At 40.8% G+C, this 19,641-nt stretch overlaps 2 long non-coding RNA genes across 2 annotated transcripts in view; both read right to left on the bottom strand.

The window, feature by feature from the left end:
• LOC138980206 (uncharacterized) overlaps positions 1 to 19,641 on the bottom strand; it is a 272,961-nt gene that overhangs the window by 15,752 nt on the left and 237,568 nt on the right. The window lies entirely within an intron of this gene.
• LOC138980887 (uncharacterized) overlaps positions 18,255 to 19,641 on the bottom strand; it is a 3,059-nt gene continuing 1,672 nt past the window's right edge. The window contains exons 2-3 of the long non-coding RNA XR_011460479.1: positions 18,906 to 18,953; positions 18,255 to 18,505 (exon numbers count right to left, since the gene is read on the bottom strand). This is a non-coding gene — a long non-coding RNA (uncharacterized lncRNA). The remainder of the gene's footprint in view (positions 18,506 to 18,905; positions 18,954 to 19,641) is intronic.

Genomic DNA, 19,641 nt, shown 5'->3' with positions numbered 1-19,641 from the left:
GGTTCTACCGAAGGTTTAGGTGAGTTCCCCGCCTCCTTGTGTAGCAATCTGCTATTTATGTGAGTTGTAGTAAGAATATGTTATTTAATCGAAAATTTCTTATCAAATTTTCATTTAATTAATATACTTACCAACTCACATAGTTAATGCCCTCCCTACCTACCCCGCTTTTTGACTCACATGCGAAGCAAAAGTGAGTCTATGTACTCACCCGAGTCGTCCGTCCGTCCGTCCGGAAAACTTTAACGTTGGATATTTCTTGGACACTATTCAGTCTATCAGTACCAAATTTGGCAAGATGGTGTATGATGACAAGGCCCCAAAAAACATACATAGCATCTTGACCTTGCTTCAAGGTCAAGGTCGCAGGGGCCATAAATGTTGCCTAAAAAACAGCTATTTTTCACATTTTTCACATTTTCTCTGAAGTTTTTGAGATTGAATACCTCACCTATATATGATATATAGGGCAAAGTAAGCCCCATCTTTTGATACCAGTTTGGTTTACCTTGCTTCAAGGTCAAGGTCACAGGAGCTCCTCAAAGTTGGATTGTATACATATTTTGAAGTGACCTTGACCCTGAACTATGGAAGATAACTGTTTCAAACTTAAAAATTATGTGGGGCACATGTTATGCTTTCATCATGAGACACATTTGGTCACATATGATCAAGGTCAAGGTCACTTTGACCCTTATGAAATGTGACCAAAATAAGGTAGTGAACCACTAAAAGTGACCATATCTCATGGTAGAAAGAGCCAATAAGCACCATTGTACTTCCTATGTCTTGAATTAACAGCTTTGTGTTGCATGACCTTGGATGACCTTGACCTTGGGTCAAGGTCACATGTATTTTGGAAGGAAAAATGTGTAAAGCATGTGAGTCGTATGGGCTTTGCCCTTCTTGTTGTGGTTTAAGGTGGTGTTTCAGTGGGAATGACTATACCGGCAGTATGTCCAGCGCATGCGCGGGCAGCCGGTGGGGGGAGGTAACTCCCGGGACCCGTTGTCAAGGGTTTGTTTTGTTTTGGGAGTTATCTCCCCCTGTTACCAGGGTCAGTGCTTCAATGTCTAACGCATCAAACTGAAGTTAATGCTATTTATGTGAGTTGGTAAGTATATTAATTAAATGAAAATTTGATAAGAAATTTTCGAGTTCCTGGGTATGATATCCCCACACGTTTTTTTCATTTTTTTGATAAATGTCTTTGATGACGTCATATCCGGCTTTTCGTGAAAGTTGAGGCGGCACTGTCACGCTCTCATTTTTCAACCAAATTGATTGAAATTTTGATCAAGTAGTCTTCGACGAAGCCCGGACTTCGGTATTGCATTTCAGCGTGGTGGCTTAAAAAGTAATTAATGACTTTGGTCATTAAAAATCTGAAAATTGTAATACAAAATTTTTTTTATAAAACGATCCAAATTTACGTTTATCTTATTCTGCATCATTTTTTGATTCCAAAAACATATAAATATGTTATATTTGGATTAAAAACAAGCTCTGAAAATTAAATATATAAAAATTATTATCAAAATTAAATTTTCCAAATCAATTTAAAAACACTTTCATCGTATTCCTTGTCGGTTCCTGATTCCAAAAACATATAGATATGATATGTTTGGATTAAAAACACAATCAGAAAGTTAAAACGAAGAGAGGTACAGAAAAGCGTGCTATCCTTCTCAGCGCAACTACTACCCCGCTCTTCTTGCCAATTTCACTGCCTTTGCCATGAGCGGTGGACTGACGATGCTACGAGTATACGGTCTTGCTGCGTTGCATTGCGTTCAGTTTCATTCTGTGAGTTCGACAGCTACTTGACTTGGTGGCCGAGTGGTAACGCACTTGCGCTCGGATGCGAGAGGTTGCGAGTTCGACCCTGGGTCAGGGCGTTAGCAATTTTCTCCCCCTTTTCCTAACCTAGGTGGTGGGTTCAAGTGCTAGTCTTTCGGATGAGACGAAAAACCTAGGTCCCTTCGTGTACACTACATTGGGGTGTGCACGTTAAAGATCCCACGATTGACAAAAGGGTCTTTCCTGGCAAAATTGTATAGGCATAGATAAAAATGTCCACCAAAATACCCGTGTGACTTGGAATAATAGGCCGTGAAAAGTAGGATATGCGCCGAAATGGCTGCGATCTGCTGGCCGATGTGAATGCGTGATGTATTGCGTAAAAAAATTCCATCTCACACGGCATAAATAAATCCTTGCGCCTTGAATATGTGTGCGATATAATTTGCATAAAATAAAAAAAATAAAAAAATAAAAAATCCCTGCGCTTAGAACTGTACCCACGGAATACGCGCGATATAAGCCTCATATTGATTGATTGATTGATTGACTAAATGTTGTATTTTCGCCTTACGCGACTTGTTTTTATTTTTTTAGGTATTAATAAGATATATTCTTTCTCATGCAGACCACCCTGTAAATCCCTAAAGATCAATGCAATACGGACATTAATGTAGCGTCCTCCACTTAAACACATATCACAAAATGACAAATCAACAGTCATCTTGCTTAAGAATAATTGAACAGTCCTTTCACCTTTCTTTACATAAGTGGCTTTCAGAATGAAAACAAGACAAGAACATCGGTAAAACAACAGCTAGCCAAAAAAAACCTAAAACAAAAAGGCGACTGAGCACGATAACATATAAAGCACTCCGCGGGAAGTGTTCTAATATTTATTTACAAATTCCGTGCTGTACTTTCCATGCACCAATTGTACAGCAGACACATTATATAGGGTAAATGTCCAACGTTTCTAGGCGTGAAAAACCCTCCCACCCCCTACACCTAATTATGTGTTTTGTTGGCCAAAATTAGGACAATGCCCCCTCACCCCCCCCCCCCCCCCCCCCCCCACCACCACCACCACCACCCCCAAAAAGTGCACTAGCACGAAGTATAAAGACTTTTTATGCGGATTTACGTATCGAACGCATACTCGAGCATGTTTATTGATTTTTGTTGCTGTTTTCTGGTGAGTACATTTCAAGTGTTTAGTGTTTTCTTATATCAAGTGAACTGTCTTGGATGGCATATAAAGTGTGAATGAAATGACACGGGAAATAAGGCTTTAATTGGGAAGCGAATTATGTCACAATTATGTTTTGTGCTAGTTAGTATGCTTTCATTCTCCCATTGTCTTCGCTTTTGTTTTCAGGGAGAGGAGGAGGTTTTTTTTGCTGTTAATGACGATTTTCGGAACAGACAGGCACGTTTCGGTAAGCTATAAGTGCAATTTTAAACATGTTATGTTTTGTTGCAGAATTCTTATTTTGATACTTGTCAGGTTATTTACATAATTTGCCGTTAAGAATTTTGTTTAAGATATTTGATTCAAATTGAATTACTGAACAATAACAATACGAATGGATCCACGGTTTAAATTAAAGAGTCTAGTGCGGAAATTGCAGTTTATCGAAGGCCTGACACAAAGGTATATGACCGGTTGCATATATGCATTATTTGTCTTTAGCAATGAACACCTCAAACTGTTTATACATGTATCAGTAATGTTTGCTAATCGGGGCTCAGAGTAATTGAAATATTGACACTTTCTGTAACAAATGTGAACTTGCAAAAAGAAAACTGCAGCAAAGTATCTGATAGACGATTTTCGAAAATAACTATCAGAAAATGAGCGGTCTGGAGGAGTAGTCTGAGCCCCTGTACCGCGGAGAGGTTTTTCACAACATCCGGAGCACAGCTCCACGCCTCCGACGGGCTGGAACCCGCGATCGGGACAAACAACCTACTCCGATGTGTATGCCATGCAGCACGCGCACAATATGATACTCTTTTCTTTCAAAAATCAGCATTCACGAGTTCATCGGAGTTCAGAGCTTGTTGTGGAAAGGTTCGCTAGCACGTATTACAACGTATTTCGATTGAGGTCACGTAGGTTGGCTTGGGTTTTGGAAATGACACGTGTAAATTTAAGCGAACGCTTCCAGTGATCAGCAAGCCATCCGTGGCGATTCGTGGCTCCGATGATATTTGTTAAAAGAAACGGGTTATCTAGCGCACGCCGCATAGCATATATACACATCACAGTCGGTTGCTCGTCCGGATCACAGGATAGAGCCGATCGGAAGCGTGGAACACGCTTCGGATCTTGTGGAGAAACCTGCCTGCGGTACAGGGACTCCTACTCCTCCAGACCGCCAAACAATCCTGGCAGTGTTATTTCCGGAGAACGTCTAATAAAAGCTCATAAACTTCGGGAAGGGAAGTTACCAGAATGAGGCGCTCTGTTCACGAATAAAGACAGATAAATGGTCTGTATGTTTTATTGAAGCAATGCCAAACACTCTCATGTCTGTCTAAGGCCGTTTGCGTCACATGCAGAAACAAGCGGAATTCAAAGAAGACGCATGAACAAATAATGGATATGCGCGTATTATTGCATATTTTATCATTCTCCATTGTTCCTTGGTCCAGGAAACGGAGGTTGTATCGTCTGTGGGAGACGCGAATGGACTACAGTGCTGTATCCCTGTCACAACATTGTTGTTTGTCGTCTCTGCTCAGCTGCTTTCAGGAGATGCCCTGTTTGTGGATTGCGCCTGTTTCATCCCTTTTAGGATAGAGCAGGTAAAAATTACTCATATGATACAGAACATTGAACAAAGATAATTGATGTGATTAGCTTGTGAAGCAGTGTCATCCTTTGTTGGAGTCGTCGTCGATGCTTGACTGCCACCGTGGGTTGTGCTTGTTGAATGGGGACCTAGTTGTCCTCTAGTCATCTTAAAGACGGTCCTTAATTCAGCCCGAAGTCGACTTCGCGAAGTCTTTTTACTGAAAACTCAGTGCCAAATTCTGTAGATGGAAGTTTCAAGTGACAGCTGAGAAGAAACTAGTCTCGACCCGCTCGGATTAACAATGACCGAGACTACTTGTAATTCCTTCTTGTAATGCGTGACGTCGAACCCTCTTGCGCCATATCGTGAAGTCTTCAAGACATTACCTGTCTTGCCTTCTGGATTACTGCGTCCAATGGATACATTTTGAAAAACGATCACCACGTATGCTTCAGAATCAAAACATAGTGTGAGCAATCTGCTGCTGAATGTACGAATAATAACATGTTCTGTCGGATCACCGCGGTTGTCCGACAACGGTGCTGGGGGAGAGCAACACAGCAATCTAGCCACTTCCTGTGCAAAGACGTAGGGGAAGGACTCCTAATATGGACCACTTTTTGTTTCATGCTGATAACTAGCTTGTTTTCTTGCGAAGAAGTTTCATTTTGTGTTTGGTAGTCCTTCTCTCTTGTGTTAATCGTTAGGCCTAATTAGAGTGAAATAGCTTTGATAGACATTCAGCAAAAATTAAATACAGAACAAATCACAAATGGTCCATATTAGGCGCCCAGGCTCCTAATATGGACCAGTGAAGCGGCCTTCACGAATCACTGTCAAAAGCCCCCTGAGACAGTGACAAAAGGTCAGGTGTCATGTCTACTGTCCCGAATGACACACGATTGCTGACATTTCACCATTGCCAACAGAATAAACAAATAAGAAATAGGTAGAAAATGAATGTGAAAACTGACTTTAATTGTTGATCAGTATTTTCTATACCACTAACAAATAATCTACTTGCACATAGCTGTTTGGCAAATGTATGTTGCATGGGACACACTGACATGAAAGTGGAAGATGTTTTTCCCTCTAGAGAAACTACATATCAAGTTACACTTTTTGTGCTCTTCCATTCCAGTTGGCAATCAATTGTTAACGCATGTTATTAGAAAAAATAGAACGAAAACAGATTAGATAGAATGAAAAATGTACTGGTGATGTCATTTGGGACATACTGACATGAAAACGTCACCTTTTGTCATTGTCTCCCCTATACTTCAAAATAACATGATACAACTTAGTGTGCAAGTCAGACTAATTCAAATATGCTTTAGATTTATCTGTTTCGGGTTAATGAGACCATTATTTGAAGCACACCAGGAAACTAAAGAAGCATATCAAAAACAGAGTAAAAATAAGTGAAATTATCAACATCCACAAAATTAAAAGAAGACAATTTGATTTTTTTTTTTTTTTGAAATCTTGAGGGCTAGTTATAGATTATTTTCAGCAAGTTTCCTAATGAATTAAAGCCTTTAGCTTTTATTTTCTTCGATTTGTTGAAGGTGGTCCATATTAGGGGACACACACATACTTTGAGATTGTGCTATTATTTTTGTTGCAGTAGAAACTCGGGGTCAAAACTGCTAACATGTAACAAATACGGTCTTAGCTGTCATATATAGCAATTTTTGTGTGATAAAAGCTTTGGCTGTGGACAGAAACGAGTCCGTTTTAGGCGTCAAATTTAGAGTGAACGCTGCCAAAAGTGAAAAAAAAGAGTAAAAGCCTAACGGTTTTGAGGTTTGTGTTTCTGCAACTGTTTTGACATGTGCAAATTATCCAGAGAGGGTGAATACAGCGAATGAAATTGTTTTTAGCGCTCTAGCGCCGTTAGTTTGTCAGAACAGGAGGTGGTCCGGCCATATTAGGAGCCGGTCCATATTAGGAGCCCTTCCCCTACATCCAGCCGTATCTCCTTCGTGAAACCCGATTCCGTTGGATTACTGTATTTCACTCGTGACGTAATGTATGTTCTGCGACGACACGCATTCCATTGTCTAAGTCAGGACGTCAAGTAAGAAATGCATTCCACGATCTGTTTCGGCACTACAGGTTTCAGTCTGACTGGTTTTGCTAAATGGGTGATGAATACTGACCATGACACGGCGAGTGAGTCCCTTTGATATTCCCGCTGGGTCTTGACTGAAATACAAGCCATATAAAAAACACGAGTGTTGTAACCTCTATATTCCATGAAGATCTAAAAGACAAAGTGTGACGGAAACATCAAGCTTTAGTTGTCTGTTCAGATGAGGCACCTCTGCACATATGTTATTCTAAAGTCATGTCTGTTAATATATGTCAAGTCGGTGCATAATGGTGGCTTGGTTGACCCCGTCAATTGAAAACCTCTTACACGGATTTGACTGAATACCTAGTGGTTACACACGCATCTCCTGAGATCGTGGACACCTTCGATCATCGTCTATAGGGCCTACTGCATCGCAGAAGAGCTAGAAATACTCGCAAAATGCACTAAACAGCTTGTTCAGAGAACAATCGTAGTCGATGATGTACCGATAAGGGCGTGTGTACCGGCACGCTGTAACTTCACATGAACATAGCCTCAACATAGCAGTGCTGGTCGGACTGACTGGGTTTTTAACGATTGCTAGTTTGACTTTTGTTTTAGTTGAGAGCACGAGCACACACACTCAAACACATACGGCTTGTCATGTTGATCACAAGAGCGAAATAGAACAGCGAATAGAAGGAAACATAACAGATTACGTCCCCTTAATATGACGCGATGGACGACAGACGTCATAGATTTCATGACGCTACGATGAATTGATAGTCTCGGCAAGTCGAGACTAAAACTCAGCTATAACACTGAACGACTCTCGCGCAAGTTCTCAAAAGCGTGGTTACCCCTTGCACATCCGGTCTATAGGTACATGTGCATTTTGGAATGTCAAGGACGACAGAAAGTAGAGCCAACTATGATGTATTTCGTGCACCCTTATTTATCCTCTATTTTATGTGTTATAAGAGTGCAATAGTTACATCATAGATGTAACAAGAGAACAATGGAAATACAAGAAATATACCTTTGATTTGAACGCGTGCGCAGATCGTTTTTTGCGAGAATGTTTGTACTGCTTCCTCTTCCGCTTTTATTCTTCGTTCCATGTAAAAGCCGAAACTGTTAACTTGTGTATTCAGACTTGGTCGTGTGACAGACGTTTTCTTCCACACGAGATTACGTTGATTGTCTAACGAAGCCGTTAGGATGAGTTAGACATCAGCTAATCGAGTGTGGAAGAAAACTCTGTCACACGACAAAGTCGGAATAGCATTTATGTCTCACAGCTTCAACAGAGGAGAGAACAAACACGTTTTGCGTTCTCACGATTGACAGACCTAAACACAGGAGCAGCCATTGTGGAGAGATCTGCTTTTTGACGGAAATGACCGAACATCTATGAATGACGTCTCGGTATATGTGAATGACGTCACAGTCATCGTCACAGTCTGCATCTTTTGAAGCATCGCATTCTTCATGACGTATTTCTTTGTCTGCATGCGCGTAATGTTTGTTCTTTTCGGGATCTTTGTCATAGAGAATACTACATGGCTTGCTGTGTCGTATCAGATTTACACGAGTTTTTTTTTTTTTTAAGTATTGAACTGTGAGCGTAAGCGAGCTGTTCACTATTTGAACAAGAGGCGAAACCATCAAGGCTCACGTAAGAAATCGACAAACAGTAACACACACACACACACACACACACACACACACACACACACACACACACACACACACACACACACACAGAAAGAGCATAGGTGAAACTGTGCAAGAAAGCGAGACACTAGATCTAGATCTGTCTGTCTGCATGTAGCCTACCAGGGACACGACTGCCAACTAGTCTCGGCGGGCCGCTCAAAATAATAATGACCGAGACTTTCAGTACTTCCTTCGCGTGACGTCTAACCCTCTTACGTCATAATGTGACGTCAATGTAATGTGACGTCTTCAAATGTTAGAGTTTCTACCACAGACATACACACGCACATACGCACATACGCACGCACGCACAGACAGACAAAGTTACGATCGCATAGGCTACACTTACGTGAGCCAAAAAGCAACGAGTGTAAATCTGGTACGACACAGCAAGCCATGTAGTATTCTGTTTATCCTACATACTGTACTTACGTGTATTTTACTGAAAATGTCCTGCAGTCGAGGCAGCTAAATTGAAGACGCTTGTTTTGGAACCTCGATCTCTTCTAAAGCCTCGTGTAATCTATTACGTCAAAGCAATGAAACGGCACTCTGAAAGTGTGGCGTGACGTGTTAGTTCTAAAAATTCATCGAGGGTAATTAGCGAGCGCAATTTTTTTTCTTCTATAATGATGTTTGTCTCGGTGACTTTGGCATCATAAGCAATGGAAAAAAAAACAGGTCCCTGCCAGACTTGCTTGACATGACCTCATTTATATGATATACACACGTGTGATTTGAACGATTATTATCTTACGGGTGTCTCTCTCACGTATGTAGGATAAATATATGTATCCTACATACGTGAGAGAGACACCCGTGAGATAATAATCGTTCAAATCACACGTGTGTATATCATGTAAATGAGGTCATGTCAAGCAAGTCTGGCAGGGACCTGTTTTTCCACTGCTTATGATGCCAAAGTCACCGAGACAAACGTCATTATAGAAACACAAATTTCTTTGCTTTGACGTAATAGATTGCACGAGGCTTTAGAAGAGATCGAGGTTCTAAAACAAGCGTCTTCAATTTAGCTGCCTCGAATGCAGGACATTTTCAGTAAAATACACGTAAGTACAGTATGTAGGATAAACAGAATACTACATGGCTTGCTGTTCCGTACCAGATTTACACTCGTTGCTTTTTCAAATAGTGAACAGCTCGCTTTCGCTCGCAGTTCAATATTTAAAAAAACAACTCGTGTAAATCTGGTACGACACAGCAAGCCATGTAGTATTCTCTATGTTCAGAACTCTGTCCTTCTAGATTCAGACTTACAGGCACTTTCCAAGGGCAGCTAAATTCGCGTATGGAAACAGTACTGTCGTCTGGGATGCCGTTTTCAGTATTCTCAGCGTTGAAGCATTTGTAAAGAGAAGAAACGATAACAACAGGAGAAATGAAAGTCGTGTGTGCATTTTGAGGCTTTTCGGAGGGACGATTTCGAGTTTGAATCCGTTCTTGCCATGCTCCAAAGCGTGTGTGAAGAAAATCAAACAGCTAACAACTGAGTCATGCCGAGTTCAGCATTTGTTCCCTCCACGATACACGGAAGCCAACCAGATACACCAGTGTATTGCACGGAGTTAACACAGCTCACAAACCAGAGAACAGTTGACTTCGTGAATCGGAGCTAGTTTAGCAGCACAATATTATTGACGACTGTCCATCAAGGAGAAAGATCTCGATGAAGTTAATCGTGCGTGAGGATAAAATGCCCGGAGAGAATGCAGGAATAGGTTCCAGCCCTTACTTGTGTTTTCTGAGACGCGATCGTCAAAGCACGTTAACAGGTAACTTTAATAGGCATTCGAATATCAATATTTTGTGTATCACGTAAGCTGAACCGATTAACATTGCAGAAACTAGTTCGTAGAGGACAGATTGTAAAAACAAGATGTCCGCTCAGTCTTCATGTTTGTGCAGTGCGTCCAGTAACCTGTCCATAAGAAGAGGATTGCAGCCAGATGCTGGGGAAGAAGAATAATCTGAGAAGCCGCCGAATATCTTATTTCTCTGGATCAGTTTAGCTGAAGTTCGACGGGACTTTCACGAAGCTGGCAGTGAAGTTACAGTCCGGATAGTTGGACCCGAGAGGTCACAGGACGAAGTGAACTGGTTAGGTCGAGATCGCCAGTCGGAGAATTAAGTATACCGCTACTTTTTTCAAGTGAAGGACATATCGGCAGTTTTGTGTGTGATTTAGTTGAGTTAAGCCATGTTCAGGAGAACCTATTTAATTAAGATATAATTAGTGTTTAGCATTTAGATCAGATGGTTGCCGCAGTCTGGTCAGAATCATAACTGTGAACAGTGACTGTATTTTTACATTTAGTCAAGTTTTGACTAAATGTTTTAACATAGAGGGGGAATCGAGACGAGGGTCGTGGTGTATGTGTGTGTGTGTGTGTCTGTCTGTCTGTCTGTCTGTGCGTGTGTGTGTAGAGCGATTCAGACCAAACTACTGGACCGATCTTTATGAAATTTTACATGAGAGTTCCTGGGAATGATATCCCCGGAAGTTTTTTTCTTTTTTTCGATAAATACCTTTGATGACGTCATATCCGGCTTTTTGTAAAAGTTGAGGCGGCACTGTCACACCCTCATTTTTCAATCAAATTGATTGAAATTTTGGCCAAGCAATCTTCGACGAAGGCCGGACTTCGGTATTGCATTTCAGCTTAGTGGCTTAAAGATTAATTATTAAAAATCACAATTGTAAAAAAAAATATTTTTTATAAAACGATCCAAATTTACGTTAATCTTATTTTACATCATTTTCTGATTCCAAAAACATATAAATATGTTATATTTGGATTAAAAACAAGCTCTGAAAATTAAAAATATAAAAATTATGATCAAAATTAAATTTTCGAAATCAATTTAAAAACACTTTCATCTTATTCCTTGTCGGTTCCTGATTCCAAAAACATATAGATATGATATGTTTGGATTAAAAACACGCTCAGAAAGTTAAAACAAAGAGAGGTACAGAAAAGCGTGCTATCCTTTTCAGCGCAACTACTACCCCGCTCTTCTTGTCAATTTCACTGCCTTTGCCATGAGCGGTGGACTTACGATGCTACGAGTATACGGTCTTGCTGAAAAATTGCATTGCGTTCAGTTTCATTCTGTGAGTTCGACAGCTTGACTAAATGTTGTATTTTCTCCTTACGCGACTTGTTTCTTCTTACACACTTGCCGTGTGTTGGTATTATACTGTGGATATCGTGGGCCTGTGATTTCACGGACTGTGTGTGTTTTTTTTCTGTCTACCTCACGGGAAGCGATGTTGATACACTCAGGGAAATATTATGGTTAGTTTGTGCACCTGTTTTGAATATATAACCCTGATATCTTTCTTTTCATGACTGTGTGTGTATGTGTGTATAACTGTATTATTTATGTGACCAAATACAGTAGAGGGAACTTATAATTGGAGTTGTTGTTGTTTGTTCCTCAATGATATAATAATAGCGCATAATTAATGCATTCATTCACAGCGTGTAACATACAATCTTGCACACGTTTGCTTAAGAAGTGGCAAAGAAGGAAAGCGTGTGACATATTTGTATTTAGAAATGCAAGTTGCTTTGTTTTATTTTGTTTTTTAAAAGTTTACACGGGAAATGTAATATTTGATACTGTTTGTGCATAGCCCAGATAAGTGCACTTTTTTGTGTGCCTTCGGGTGTTAAACTTTACCTCAGCAATCAAACAATGGAGACCACTTGTACATTTATTACTCGTAAGTCTTTCTTTCACTCATGTGCCAAACAGAGAGTGCCGCTTTTGCATAAATGCAGAGATATAATTATGCTCAACAAAATTGCTAATATTTTGTACTCATCTCCATCATTTATCTGAGTCAAAGTTACTGTTCTTCCCGTAAAAACGGCTCTGTTCACCATCTCAGATCTGCCCAGGCGTTAACATGGGACAATACCAATAAAGCTCACAACTTCTTCTTTGTGCTATGTTGGAATTGTCTTGACAAACGAATTTCTCAGATTGACACATGTGCCTGCTAATAAGTAATCAAGTCATTTACAAAAATCATTCCCTACACATAAATCATCTAAGCTGTTGAATTGGGTATGAGTTCAAGTGGAATGATGGCCTATATTCCTTGTAAAAGCCGGCCTAGACAGATCTCAGATGGTGATGGCCTATATTCCTTGTAAAAGCCTAGACAGATCTCAGATGGTGAGCCGAATCGGTTATACGGGAGGGACAACGCCTTTGAAAATATGCGTGGCCAGCTTTGGCCGACGCTCGGGGGCCCGGTACCTCAATTGGTAGAGCACTGGACTTGTGAGATCGTAGGTTCGACTCCGGGCCGGGACGGACACGGGTCAACTTTATGTGCAGACCCAGAGACGGTAGCCATGTCCCACCTCCGTGTCGCCACAGTTGCTCGTAAAAGACCTCGGTCATTCTGCCCTAAGTGCAGATGGCTGACACGCATACCTTTGTGTATCACATCAAAAGCAGTGAGGGCGTAAAACTCGAATTATCCTATAACCCATATCTAGTCCTTTATAGGCGAAATATTAAGCCCGTGGAACATGAAGTTTTCTCTATTTTCTTTGGCCGACGCTTGCATAACAAAAATGTTGATACCCTCAGAACAGACCGCTCGCGATTGAGGATTAAAAAAAAAACAGTTTGACTCTAAGGGTTGACGTGTGCCTGTTTTTTGGGGGTTTTTCGTTTTTGTTTGTTTGTTGGTTTTGTTGCTTTCTTTCATTTTTGAGAGAGAAAAATGTTTGACGTTAACTTGGTCTTCCTATCTGATGGTTCTGTGTCGTTGATGTGGGGTCTGTTCACCCATACGATCTGTTGATTGGAATACTCACGTGTTCTTCATCCTGAATTCATAAATGTGTCATAATTTGTTGCTCTTGTAAATACCGGTGAAATATATTACTCCAAGTTTTTATGTTAATGTTTATAACTTTTGTTTCATGTGATATAATATTGTTATGTTTTTACGGGTTATTTTTTACATGTGCAACCGTTTCCCTGTTATATTGGCAGGGAAGAAGAAAGCAACACAATGTCATGTTAACCTTTTTGTTAACATGTTTTATTCCACGGTATGCATTTGCGTGTTTTACTTTTTGATATTTGAATGTGCTCTGCGTATTTGTGCAAGGTTGGATTAATCACACGCATTCGAGTGCTATGCTTATACTTGTATAATAGTTTTCTGAATGTGCCATATATATGCAGTTGAAAGTCATGTTTTGTTGGTTTTTTTTCTCAAATGTTTAAGTGTGTTGTTGTTGTTGTCGGTGGTGATAGTGATCGAGACTCGTTTGGTTTTTGTTTAGGCCTAAAAAAAAAAAAGGTGTGGTTACGGTAACCCGACCTACCCTATTTTTAGGGGCCGATCCTATAACTTTTTATTACATTTGTCAAAAAAAAAAAAAAAAAAAAAAACCGAGTGCAAAAAACGCAATGAAAGCGAAAGCGCCCGAGTCGCACACTTATTTCCCTGTCAAGTAGGTTTAATTTGTACACATTAGAAAAAAAAAGTAAAAAAAAAAAAAAAAAGTGATTGCCTACCGACCTACCCTATTTTTTTTGGCTATGTTACCGTAACCACACCTATTTTTGGGGGGGGCCTTAGTGATGGAACTTAATAAAACCAGATTGAATTGGTTTTGTGTGTGTGCGTGCTTTGACACCTGGATATCATGCTTTGACACCTGGATATCATGCTTTGACACCTGGATATCATGCTTTGACACCCGGATATCATGCTTTGTAGACGGCGTGTACTGATTTGTTTAAATAAAAAGAAAACACACCAGTAACCAGGTTAGGTACTTATATATCAATATTTCGGCATGCAACTGCCTTCTTCAGGATCATGGATGGTATGGAGAGAATGGAATACTGATTTGTTTAAAAAAAAAGTCAGAGCCGTATTGCTTATCCTAATACTAGACTATTGCGCTATTGCGTTGTGCAGCTAGTTCCGTCGTAGATGTATGTCCTATTACAAATTGTGTCTCACAGTGTTTCAAATCAAGTGTATTTTCTCCAATCTCTTGAGACGTTTTTTTCTTGAAACTTCAGTTTATCTTTAAAGACTACAACAGTTTATGGCTGTCGATTTCCAAATGGATACGTTGGTTCAACAAACAAAACAAGTAAACAATATTAAGGACCAAACAAGCATACACACAAACAAGTAAATAAACAATCAACGCCGTAACTTCAACTAGCCATGATTCGGACAGAAACAACAAGGAATGTCCCCACGTTTGTTCGCATTGGGACAGCGTGTGGCGTGGACAATTCCTACTTTTTAGGCTGCGTGCACAAGCCCTGGCCTTTTAGTTGCCTTTACAACCTCGATTAACAAAGCAATTGCGGGTTTTGAGTGAATTTTTTAACGGCCGATTAAACGAATCATTTTCACGGCTGGTGTTTTTGTTAGACTGTTTGTTTGATTTTTGTGTAGCTGTTGCTTTTTCTACAAGCTTTCCAATATGTAGCCGTATGAGGGTTCCAGTGTGTGAGTTGTACATGGCCGGGTGCTAGAGTGCTGCATGAATGAGTAAGTGCATGTGGAGCTGTATGGCTGGGTGAATTGTGGGTTGCGTACGTCCGAGGGGCACATGTAGCCTGTGTGTCTGAAGTAGTGGGTATGTTGCGTAAGGGTGTGCTGATGTTGAACTTCAGTTGTGTTTTGTAAATGTCTATGTATCAGTGTATTATGTCTTGCCGCACACACATGCCAAATTTCCTTGTATTGATGAGGACAATCAAACTTCTTGTATCTTGAAAACGTCGGTAAGCATTTCTAGGCTGTTGGATAGGTCTTTTTCGAGATTTACTGTATTGATTTACTATTCTCAGACAATTCCTTCCGACGTTAATTTGCATTTGAGGAAAATGTATGCAGTATTAAATTTGAACCCAGCTAAGCTTCTCATTTGTCGCATGGATTTCGTTGTTTGTGTGTTGTTTCTATGTTCAAACTTTTGGTTAAAGCTTAAATAAATGTAAAAAGTGAAGCCAATGTATATTTTGTGTTGTTGAATGACCGTAGAGTAATGTATGGGGATGCGTGCCTCTGCGCCAAGTACACAGCAGTTGCACTTCATATCTGCTGATTCTGTCACACACACACACACACACACACACACACACACACACACACACACACTCATACACACACACACATACTCTCTCTCTCTCTCTCTCTGAGTCTCTCTCTCTCTCTCTCTCTCTCTCTCTCTCTCTCTCTCTCTCTCTCTCAAAGAAGCGCACGTCTACACCCCGGACAACGTTACACACACATACACACACACACGTACACGAATACACACACACACATTGTAACGCACACTAAGTAAGGCACGCACCCGGAACGCACAATCACACACACACACACACGCACACACACACACAGAAACGCACGCATATGGGACACAGTTACTCACAGACACACACACACCCACAACACACACACACAACACATATACAAAAACTCACACACAAACACACGTGTGTGCGCGATTACACAGACACACACACACACACACACAAGCACACACACCCGACGTACACACACACACACACACAAATACACACACACACACACACCTACACACACACAGGCACACATACACACATACTCTCTCTCTCTCTCTCTCTCTCTCTCTCTCTCTCTCTCTCTCTCTCTCTCTCTCTCTTAACAGAAGAGCAGTTAAGCTTATTATGCTAAAAAAATCACACTCCTTCAGAATCTGATTATAACAATTTGCAAGTATTACCATTTCAAAAAAGATTAATGTATAATAAAGGTGTTATAATGCATAAAGTGATGTCAGGATATGCACCGGAGACATTACGTGATAATTTTATTTTGAACTATAACAGACTAAAAATCATAACACCGACTCCACGTATTGACCTTTTCAAATCAAGCCTTCTTTATTCAGGTGCGGTCCTATGGAACTCACTGGCTATAAAACAAACACAGACAGCTTCAAAAAAAGTATATGTCGCACATAATGCAACTAAACATGTGCTGAATGGTTCATCAATTCATTTAAAATGTATGTGCATGTTAAAAAAATTATAATAATATGCAGATCTAAATTAAGTTATGTTAAAAATTGACACTTTTTATCATTGGAAATTGTACTTAAAATGCAGTATGACAATTTATTTTTAAATTTGTATCTGTATCTATACAGTTATAATGTATTAAGTTTGATGTGATAGTTCTTTGATTATATTGTTTTCTGTTCTTGTTGACCCTATATTAGGGCGAGGGCTGGATGTAAAAAAGCAATATTCTTGCTTATCTATTACCCTCGATAATAAAGATTTTGTCTTGTCTTGTCTTGTCTCTCTCTCTCAAAGAAACACACGTCCGCACGCATACCGGACACCGTCACACACATACACACGCACACACACGAATACACACACACACACACACACACGCACACACACACACACACACACACGCACACACACACGTGTGTGCGCGCGTACACAGACACACATTTCACAAATGAACATACACAAACAGCATCACAAAAGACTATCAATCACTACTATTTTACTTAAATTATCCGTGGAACGGAGTCGTCGTGGCCGAGTGGTTTAGGCGATAGAAACAAAGAAGGCACAAGTTATTATTTGTTGTCGATTACACTGATGGGTTTAAGTTGTTAGGTATTGTTCCGATAAGCAGGGAAAGAGTAATACATGGGTGTGTCTTTTGCCCCGCGTGCGTACGTGTGTTTGTCTGTCTGTGTGTTTTTGCCTCGGTCTGTGCTTTAGCCCTTGTTTGTGTCTAATAATTTTAACAGAGAACAAGAGGCGAAGCCTTCAAGGCTCACGTGAGAAATCGACAAACAGTAACACAAACTCAATCACTCCGTCACACATACACACACACACACACACACACACACACACACACACACACACACACACACACACACACACAGTAAGCATAGGTGAAACTGTGCAAGAAAGCGAGACCCTGGATCTGCCAAGTAGTCTCGGCCCGCTCACAATAACAATGACCGAGACGTTCAGTAATTCCTTTGCGTGACGTCTAACCCTCTTACGTCATAATGTGACGTCTTCAAATGGTTTCTATCACACACGTCAAACACTTTTGACCGAGACTGACGTAATCCATAGACTCGGAAATGTTAAAGTTTCTATCACACACACACACACACACACACACACACGCACGCACGCACGCACAGACAGACAAAGTTTATCATCGCATAGGCTACACTTACGTGAGCCAAAAAGTAAAAACGCATCCATCACAACTCAAGTCTTTACTCTTTCATGCTCGATGATGACGTCATTGCAGACACAAAGTGACGTAGCAATCCCTGACGGAATCCGAGAAGAGAGAGCATGGCTGATGGCAGTAAAGGTAAAATTCACTGAAGGAGTCCGAGAAGAAACGGAAAGAAGAGTGAGGGACTGCCATTTGTGTGTGTGTGTGTGTGTGTGTGTGTGTGTGTGTGTGTGTGTGTGTGTGTGTGTGTGTGTGTCTATCTGGGTGTGCGTGTCTCTTTGTGTGTTTTTGTCCTTGTTTGCGTGTATCTAAATTAACGAAGAAAACACATCCATCACAATTCAAGGTCAATTTTATTCGCTCTGTCATTCACAATAATGACGTCATTGTGGACTCAGATTGACTTAGAAATCACTGATGAAATCAGAGAAAAGAGGGAAAGAAGAGTGAGGGAATACTGTTTGTGTGTGCGTGCTTGTGTGTGTGTGTGTGTGTGTGTGTGTGTGTGTGTGTGTGTGTATTTGTGTGTGTGTGTGTGTGGTGTGTGTTTATTTGTTTGTGTGTGTGTGTGTGTGTATTTGTGTGCGTGTGTGTACCTCTGTGTGTTTATATCCTTGTCCGTGTGTATCCAAGAGAACGAGAAAACATCAATCACAACTCAAGGTCTTTGCTCTGTCATTCAATATGATGACGTCATTGAAGACGCAAAGTGACGTAGAAATCACTGACAGAATCCGAGAAGAGAGAGGATGGCAGCAATGATGATAGGCAAGACTGAGGGTCCCAGCGTCAATGCACCTGCTGTCGTACCTGTAAATAAGGTCAGTCACAGTGTGTATTTAAAAAAACCCAAATCTTTATATTTATAGGTTTAGGCCACGACTAGGCCACGACTGGGAGAAACGAACTCATCGTCCCAAAAGGGACGTAATAACCACCTTATATTACCACTAGTACTGATGTTTATATTGTTTACTGTTTCTATCTGAAGGTGCACCTCAAACATAATGATTGTACGTGAGATATTGCGAAGAAATGTTTTCAAATAAAACAGCATTTCCCCTCGTTCGGTGGTTTATGTCTCTATATGTGTGTGTGTGTGTGTGTGTGTGTGTGTGTGTGTGTGTGTGTAGTCCAGCTGACGTTGGTGTGCCTGCACCTGTGTCTGTCTGAATGGTTCACCACGCATCAGCGTTCTTGTTTGGTTTACCTTTGACGTTGGTCGTTGTGGAATCACTCCCAGCCTTGGCTGTTTCCTCTGCAACAGGTATTAGCATTGCTGGAAGGGATCAAAAATCAAAATAGAGAGAGAGAAAGAAAGAGAGAGAGAGAGAGAGAGTTTGTTTGTTTGTTTGTGTGTTTGCTTAACGCCCAGTCCACCACGAAGGGTGATATCAGGGCGGTGCTGCTTTGACATTTAACGTGCGCCACACACAAGACAGAAGTCGCAGCACAGGCTTCATGTCTCACCCAGTCCATAGACCAAATAGCCTGGACTGCCAACTCGTCACGTGACCCTTCGAGGTTACGACGCTCGACTTTCAGGGGCGCTAAGCGAAAGGCCAGCGATTCGAAGACAGTGAAAAGAAAGCACGCTCCAGTTATTTGTGACAATGGGAGGTGAGAATGAACTTGATTTTCCAAAACTCCAAACTAAACTTAACTGACAAAACTCATCGAAAAACATGTTCCATATGCACTTTAGCTGAGTTTATTTTAGAATTTTCAGAACTTACCTCGGCAACTTCGTCCATGTTTACAATCGACACCGGATATGACATCCCCATGATTTCTGAAAGGCCATGTAAGCGTAGGTTCCTAAATGCGAGAGGCCGCTACCTCCTAATAGAGAGAAAGAGCGGAGAGAGAGCTAGTTGGCGGTCCAGGATAAATGGTCTATGCCCAGTCACATTATTCTGACACCGGACCAACCAGTCCTAGCACTA

The sequence above is a fragment of the Littorina saxatilis genome, linkage group LG11, assembly GCF_037325665.1.
Source record: "Littorina saxatilis isolate snail1 linkage group LG11, US_GU_Lsax_2.0, whole genome shotgun sequence".
Classification (NCBI taxonomy): Eukaryota; Metazoa; Mollusca; class Gastropoda; order Littorinimorpha; family Littorinidae; genus Littorina; species Littorina saxatilis.
The sequence above is the reverse complement of the archived record's forward strand: the minus strand, read 5'-3'. Positions and strand labels throughout refer to the sequence as shown.